Raw genomic sequence first — 9,092 nt, forward strand, 5'->3', positions numbered from 1 at the left:
ATGTACTCTTATTATAAAAAAAATTATAAGTAACATCTACTATTAACGAAAAAAACGTACACATGATCCAAATATAAACTAATTATCCTTTTTCCTCTAACCTTCCTTACTTACACTCACTCTCATTCTACTCTGCTCGTTGGTGTTTGAGAACAAAAGAGTGTCCGTCACAACCACTTCTTGACAGAGAAAAATGGCAGGAGGAATGATAGAAGAAGGGCCTACGAAAAGGGCTCATCTTTATGAGCACAGATTCACTCATTATTTCGCCTTCACTTGTGTTGTTGGAGCCCTCCGTAGCTCGCTTGATCTTGGTGTTTCTGGTCTTTTTTTTTCTTTCACTGTTTAATATTTCTGTTTTTATTGAATCATCGTAGCTGAATTGCATCTTATAACAAGTGTAATTATCCGTACCATGCACGTGTCATGCACGTTAGGGGTGTTCGCGGTGTGGTTTGGTTCGATTTTTTAAGGAAAAGCCATCCGATCCGATCGTTTAATTAAGGTGCGGTTCGGTTTAGTTCGGTTTTTTTTCCAAGGTCATCCGAACCAAACCAAACCAATTAAAATCGGTTTGGTTTGGTTCGGTTTGTTCGGTTTTTTGAATCAAATAAAAAAAAATTCTACCATACTATTATGCAATGTCATAAGATTGAAATCAACAAGCCAAAATACACAATAGCTAACAAAGTCTTGATCTAATGAAATATAACGACAATAGAATTCAAATACGACAATTAAAGAAGTTTAATAGCTCAACATTCAACACAACTGAAAATAAAAATAAATTGTCATTAAACTGATAGCAAAGTTATGGTGTCTTCTCCAACAAAATAGCTAAAACTTCATAATGCAAACCAACCTGAAATAAAAAAAACAGTTACATAATAAGAACAACAAGAACAACAACAACAATAATAATTATAATAATAATAATAATAATAATAATATAAGGAGAACAATTCATACCATAAAACTTAACAAGATGTACTTTAATCAGACTCAACACCAGAATCTTCTTCATTGGGATCACGAGTGGGTGCAACATGAACAAAACCAGCAATAAACAAGCAATGAACTAGCAATAAACCAAACAGAACAAAACTTGATAATCTGAACAAGCAATGAACAAATTGAACTTGGCAAATTAAACACTAAACAACAATACCATTATACCAACAAATTGAACACTCTGACTTGGCAATTGAAAACTAAAATTGCGTATTGCAGTGAAACATAATTTTATTAATTTGAGATTTTTGTTTTGGTTTGTTGGTAATTTTGAAGAACTTGTTACTGAAAGGGTCCCATTAATATTACATAATTTGTGACCTAAGATAACACGTTGGAGTTGGACATCCCTATCAGAAACTGAAAGCCTCTATTTTAGAAGCCAAATTCAAAACTTTGATCCTACAAACTTTGATCCGAGGCAACAATAATCCTAACATGAATAAATTGAACAATAACCAGCAAGCAGCAATACCAACAAGGCAAGTAGGCAACAATGCATCAGTAAAGTTTACCTGAATAGATGGCTCGGGCTCCATATGCACTCGAATCGGTGGCTGGGTGGGAGACTTTCTGGGTGGAGGAGGCGAGGTCGGAGGTGGTGAGGTGACCCTACAGAACTCAGAAACGCTGCTGGGTGGAGGCTTTCTGGGTGGAGGCGGCGAGGTTGGAGGTGGTGAGTGGGTGGCTCAGGCTGGCTTCGACTTCCAGTATCAAGGAGTGAAGGAGGTGAGATTTGGAGGAAGAGGAAGGCTTCGGCCTTCGAGTATCAAGGAGGTGGGTGGCTCAGGCTGGCTCCGTGGGGGGTCTGGCCGTCTGGGTGAGTCGGCGAGATGTGGTGGCTCCGATCTGGGGTTTGGGCGGGGTTAGGTTTCCATAGGGGGAGGAGGGACTCGCGCAGCAAGGGAACAGCGTAACGCGTTTGGGGGTTTGGGGGGGTGGGGTTGGGGTTAGGGGTAGTTTTAATTTTAGGGTTTTGGGAAGAACCGGTTCGGTTAGGGTTTTGGTGGCAAGAACCAAAAACCGAACCGAACCGCAGAAAAATCGCAAAACATCACTTTTTCGATTTTTTCGGTTTTCGGTTTTTCGGTTCGGTCCATCGGTTTAGTTCGGTCCGGATCGGTTTTGAACACCCCTAATGCACGTGCCTTGCACGTGATAAGATTGAAACTATAATTTTAGTTTTTCTAAAAATTAATTTAAATTATAATAATTTGATTAATAAAAAAGTAACATGTTATGCATTGTTTTATCAATAGAAAATGTAGGCTTTCTTGTTGTAACATTTTTAATAATGGGAGTATATAGTATATAAGGTATAATAATTAACAAATATTTTTTAAAAGGAATTGAATCGCAAAAAAAATAAGTTTTTCTTATATCAAATATCCTTTAAAAAATATTTGTTGAGTTATTACACCTTATATATTATGTACTCCTTATGTACTCTTATTATCAAACAAATTATAAGTAACATATACTATTGACGAAAAAAACGTACACGATCCAAATATAAACTAATTATCCTTTTCCCTCTAACCTTCCTTACTTACGCTCACTCTCATTCTACTCTGCTTATTGGTGTTTGAGAACAAAAGAGTGTCCGTCACAACCACTTTTTGACAGAGAAAAAATGGTAGGAGAAATGGTAGAAGGAGGGCCTACGAAAAGGGCTCATCTTTATGAGCACAGATTCACTCATTATTTCGCCTTCACTTGTGTTGTTGGAGCCCTTCGTGGCTCGCTTGATCTTGGTGTTTCTGGTCTTTTTTTTTCTTCTTTCACTGTTTAATATTTCTGTTTTTATTGAATCATCGTAGCTGAATTGCATCTTATAACAAGTGTAATTACCCGTGCCAAGCACGGGTCATGCACGTGCCTTATACGTGATAAGATTGAAATTATAATTTTAATTTTTTTAAAATTAATTTAAATTATAATAATTTGATTAATAAAAAAGCAACATATTATGCATTGTTTTATCAATAGTAAATGTAGGCTTTCTTGTTGTAACATTTTTAATAATGGGAGTATATAGTATATAAGGTATAATAATTAACAAATATTTTTTAAAAGGAATTAAATCGCAGAAAAATAAGTTTTTCTCATATCATATATCCTTTAAAAAATATTTGTTGAGTTATTACACCTTATATACTATGTACTCCTTATGTATTCTTATTATACAAAAAATTATAAGTAACATCTACTATTGACGAAAAAACGTACACATGATCCAAATATAAACTAATTATCCTTTTTACCTTCCTTACTTACACTCACTCTCATTCTACTCTGCTTGTTGGTGCTCGAGAACAAAAGAGTGTCCGTCACAACCACTTTTTTACAGAGAAAAATGGCAGGAGGAATGGTAGAAGGAAGACCTACGAAAAGGGCTCATCTTTATGAGCACAGATTCACTCATTATTTTGCCTTCACTTGTGTTGTTGGAGCCCTTCGTGGCTCGCTTGATCTCGGTGTTTCTAGTCTTTTTTTTTTTTTCTTTCACTGTTTAATATTTCTGTTTTTATTGAATCATCATGGCTGAATTGCATCTTATAAAAAATATAATTATCCGTGTATGCACGTGTCATGCACGTGCCTTGCACGTGATAAGATTGAAATTATAATTTTAATTTTTTTAAAATTAATTTAAATTATAATAATTTGATTAATAAAAAAATAACATGTTATGCATTGTTTTATCAATAGTTAATATAGGCTTTCTTGTTGTAACATTTTTAATAATGGGAGTATATAGTATATAAGGTATAATAATTAACAAATATTTTTTGAAAGGAATTGAATCGCAAATATATCAAATATTCTTTATAAAATATTTGTTAAGTTATTACACCTTATATGTACTCCTTATGTACTCTTATTATAAAAAAAATTATAAGTAACATCTAAAATTGAGGAAAAAACGTACACAATCCAAATATAAACTAATTATCCTTTTTCCTCTAACCTTCCTTACTTACACTCACTCTCATTCTACTCTACTCGTTGGTGTTTGAGAACAAAAGAGTGTCTCACAACCACTTCTTCACAGAGAAATTTGTGAAAATTAGTAAAGCTAATTTTAGAAAATATATAAATAAATAATAAGTAAATAAAATGAGAGGTAATAAACAATCTTAGTTTATAACCTTAGAATTTTAGTGGTTGAAAAAGAGAAGAATTATATACCTCTAATTGACGGATGGTTCATATTGAAGAGACTCACCTATAAATTGAGTTTTTCTTTAATTCATTTCAATCAAGTCATCCAGATAGAATAACATAATATTTCTTTGAGTAGTTTTCTTCTATATATATATAGAGAAGTGTGTTCTCCTTTTGTCAAGAGAGAGTGTTTTGTAGTCTCCTTGTGATAGAGAGAAGTTGTAATTCTCAAAGAAAGTTATTCAATTATTTCCATATTTTATACAAATTTCTAATTTTTTATCTCTATATTTTGCTGTGTCATTTGTCTGGTACCTAACAGTGGTATCAGAGCCAAAGGTTGCTGATTAATATTTTTTTTTCCGCTGCGAGTTACCGTCTAAAAAAAATGGCAGCAAAGTATGAAATTCCAAAATTCAGTGGGAGTAATTTTTCCATATGAAAATTGAAGATAAAAGCTATTATGAGAAAAGACAATTGCGTGACAGCAACTGAAGGTAGACCCACTGGAATTACAGATGAAAAATGGAAGGAGATGGACAACAATGCTGTTGCAAACTTACACTTGGCACTAGCTGATTCAGTTTTATCAAGTGTAGCAGAGAAAAAGACAGCAAAGGAAATTTGGGATGCTCTCACCAAATTATATGAAGTCAAGTCACTTCACAACAAGATATTCTTGAAGAGAAGACTTTATACTCTTCGAATGAGTGAATCCACATCGGCAACGGATCACATCAACAATCTAAATACGCTATTTTCCCAACTCTCATCGTTGGAATATACCATAGCGGAAAACGAACGTGCAGATCTCTTACTTCAAAGTCTACCAGATTCATATGATCAGCTTATCATTAACTTAACTAATAATGTTTTGACTGATTATCTTTCTTTTGATGACATGGCTGCTGCGGTTCTTGAAGAAGAATCTAGGCACAAGAATAAGGAAGATAGATTAGAAAGCTCAAAACAAGCAGAGGCTTTGTTGATGACAAGAGGGAGATCAATGGAGCGTGGTTTCAGTGGGAGTCAAAGTAGACCAAAGTCACAAAGTAAGAAGCAGGTCAAATGCTACAATTGTGGTAAGAGAGGGCACTTCAAGAAAGATTGTTGGAATAAGAAGAGTATAGAGAAGGTTCCAGAAGGATCAAGTTCTCAAGGATGTGTTGCAAGTACCTCTGATGATGGAGAAATCCTGTATGGTGAAGCAACAATTGGTTCTAAAGGCAGTAAACAGCTCACTGATGTTTGGATTGTTGATTCAGGAGCAACATGGCACATGACTCCTCATCGTGATTGGTTTTGTACATATGAACCTGTCTTGGAAGGATCTGTGTTTATGGGAAACGATCATGCCTTAGAAATTGTTGGAATGGGTACTGTCAAAATAAAAATGTTTGATGGTTCTATTCGTTCACTTCAAGGGGTAAGACACGTGAAAGGCTTGAAGAAGAATTTGTTGTCGATTGGGCAATTGGATGAACTTGGTTGTAAGACCCATATTGAAGGTGGGATCTTAAAAGTTGTTAAAGGAGCTCTTGTGGTAATAAAAGCAGAAAAGATTGCAGCAAATCTATACATGCTTATGGGAGATACTTTGCAAGAGGCAGAGGCATCAGTTGCTTCAACAAGCCAAGAAGAAATGACGATGATATGGCATTGCAAACTGGGCCACATGTCAGAACGAGACTTGAAGATTCTTGTAGAACGTAATCTCATTCCCGGGCTCAAATCGGTAAACTTACCATTTTGTAAGCACTGCGTTACAAGCAAACAACATAGATTGATGTTTGGTAGATCAACTGCTCGGAGCAAGCACATATTGGAGTTGATTCATTCTGATGTGTGGGAATCGCCAGAGATGTCCCTAGGAGGAGCGAAATATCTTGTATCATTTATTGATGATTACTCTAGGAGGCTATGGGTGTACCCGATCAAGAAGAAGTCAGACGTGTTTGCGATGTTCAAAGAGTTCAAAGCAAAGTTAGAACTTGAATCTGGAAAGAAGATCAAGTGTTTAAGGACAGATAATGGAGGAAAATATGTCGATGGTGATTTCCTAACATTTTGCAAGCAAGCAGGTATTCAACGGTAATTCACAGTTGCATATACGCCTCAGCAAAATGGTGTAGCAGAGCGAATGAATAGGACTCTCCTAGAAAGAGCACGAGCTATGTTGCAAACTGCAGGTTTAGCCAAGTCTTTTTGGGCAGAAGCTGTTAAAACCGCCTGTTATGTGATAAATCGGTCACCATCAACTGCAATTGGGTTAAAGACACTAATGGAGATGTGGCAAGGTAAGCCACCTAATTATTCTTCTTTACATATATTTGGTTGTCCTGTGTACGTGATGTACAATTTCCAAGAAAGAACAAAGCTAGACCCAAAGTCTAGAAAATGTATATTCTTGGGTTATGCTGACGGTGTTAAGGGGTATCGCCTGTGGGATCCCACTGCCCGCAAGGTAGTTGTCTGTAGAGATGTGATATTTGCAGAAGATGAATTGCAAAAAGAACAAGAAAATGACAGCATTATTAAAGAGATAACCACTGTTCAAATAGATGAAAAATGCAGAGAAGGTGATCTTTCTGAAGCAGAACCACAGCACGAAGAACAAGAAGCAGAGGCTAATGACATAGAAGTTCGTCGATCTACTCGACAAAGAAGAACACCATCATGGCACTCAAATTATGTTTTGACAAACCATGATGCATATTGTCTTTTGACAGAAGATGGAGAGCCAACAACTTTTATGGAGGCTATGCACAATCCAGACGCTTCTATGTGGATGATAGCAATGCAAGAAGAAATTGAGGTATTACATAGGAACCATACCTGGAAACTTGTTGAACTTCCAGCAGGTCGGAAAGCCATTGGTAACAAATGGGTTTACAAGATCAAACGAGATAGTAATGATCAGGTGGAACGATATCGTGCAAGATTGGTTGTCAAGGGATATGCTCAGAAAGAAGGTATTGACTTCAATGAAATATTTTCTCTGGTGGTGAGACTAACTACTATTAGAGTAGTTTTGGCTATGTGTGCTGCATTTGATTTACATCTAGAGTAATTAGATGTAAAGACTGCTTTTCTTCATGGAGAACTTGAAGAAGAGATATATATGCTCCAACCAGAAGGTTTTGAAGAACAAGGAAAAGAAAACTTGGTTTGCAGGTTAACTAAATCTCTGTACGGTCTAAAGCAGGCGCCAAGATGTTGGTACAAGAGATTTGATTCTTTCATTATTAGCCTTGGATACAACAGACTTAGTTCAGATCATTGTACTTATTACAAGAGGTCTGGTGATAATGATTTCATCATTCTACTGTTGTATGTGGATGACATGTTGGTGGTAGGTCCCAACAAAGATCAAATCCAAGAATTGAAGGCACAGTTGGCTATGAAGTTTGATATGAAAGACTTGGGACCAGCAAACAAGATTTTAGGGATGCAAATTCACCGAGACAAAAAAGATAGGAAGATTTGGCTATCGCAAAAGAATTATTTGAAGAAAATCTTGCAACGCTTCAATATGCAAGAATGTAAGCCAATTTCAACCCCACTTCCTATGAATTTCAAATTATCCTCAAGTATGTGCCCTAGTAGTGAAGCAGAGAGGATGGAAATGTCTCGAGTACCATATGCATCAGCAGTGGGAAGCCTTATGTATGCCATGATCTGTACAAGACCAGATATCGCTCAAACAGTTGCGGTGGTAAGTCGATTCATGGCAGATCCGGGTAAAGAGCATTGGAATGTTGTTAAGAGGATCTTGAGATACATCAAAGGGACCTCGAATATTGCATTATGTTTTGGAGGATCGGAATTCATTGTCAATGGATATGTCGACTCAGATTTTGCAGGTGATCTTGATAAACGAAAATCTACTACAGGATATGTATTTACACTTGCAGGAGGAGCTGTGAGCTGGCTATCTAAATTACAGACTGTTGTAGCTTTATCTACTACAGAAGCTGAATATATGGCAGCTACACAAGCATGCAAGGAAGCTATTTGGATCCAAAGGTTGATAGAAGAACTCGGGCACAAACAACAGAAGATTTCTGTGTATTGTGACAGTCAGAGTGCCTTGCACATTCCAAGGAATCCTGCCTTTCATTCAAGAACAAAACACATTGGAGTACAATATCACTTTGTTCGGGAAGTAGTAGAAGAAGGAAGTGTTGATATGCAGAAGATTCACACTAAAGATAACCTAGCAGATGCCATGACAAAACCAATCAACACAGAAAAGTTTGAATGGTGTATATCCTCATACAGCCTATGGAATACATGAGCAACATGAATTTTGAAAATTTATCAAAATTAGCTTTAAGTGGGAGATTGTGAAAATTAGTAAAGCTAATTTTAGAAAATATATAAATAAATAATAACTAAATAAAATGAGAGGTAATAAACAATCTTAGTTTATAACCTTAGAATTTTAGTGGTTGAAAAAGAGAAGAATTATATACCTCTAATTGACGGATGGTTCATATTGAAGAGACTCACCTATAAATTGAGTTTTTCTTTAATTCATTTTAATCAAGTCATCCAGATAGAATAACATAATATTTCTTTGAGTAGTTTTCTTCTATATATATAGAGAGAAGTGTGTTCTCCTTTTGTCAAGAGAGAGTGTTTTGTAGTCTCCTTGTGATAGAGAGAAGTTGTAATTCTCAAAGAAAGTTATTCAATTGTTTCCATATTTTATACAAATTTCTAATTTTTCATCTCTATATTTTGCTGTGTCATTTGTCTGGTACCTAACAAAAAATGGCAGGAGGAATGGTAGAAGGAGGGACGGCTTATCTTTATGAGCATAGATTCACTCATTATTTCGCCTTTACTTGTGTTGTTGGAACCCTTCGTGTTTCTAGTCTTTTTTTTTCTTCTTTCACTGTTTAATATTT

General features: G+C 35.8%; 1 long non-coding RNA gene across 1 annotated transcript; it reads right to left on the reverse strand.

Moving 5' to 3' along the window:
- Positions 1 to 731: 731 nt before the first annotated feature.
- LOC107635294 (uncharacterized) lies at positions 732 to 1,932 on the reverse strand. The gene is made up of 3 exons (XR_015880701.1): positions 1,527 to 1,932; positions 970 to 1,078; positions 732 to 862 (listed from the first exon to the last, which is right to left on the reverse strand). It is a non-coding gene; the product is annotated as an uncharacterized LOC107635294 (long non-coding RNA).
- Positions 1,933 to 9,092: the final 7,160 nt, after the last annotated feature.

The sequence above is a fragment of the Arachis ipaensis genome, chromosome B4 (genome assembly GCF_059453495.1).
Source record: "Arachis ipaensis isolate K30076 ecotype BB chromosome B4, ASM5945349v1, whole genome shotgun sequence".
NCBI lineage: Eukaryota > Viridiplantae > Streptophyta > Magnoliopsida > Fabales > Fabaceae > Arachis > Arachis ipaensis.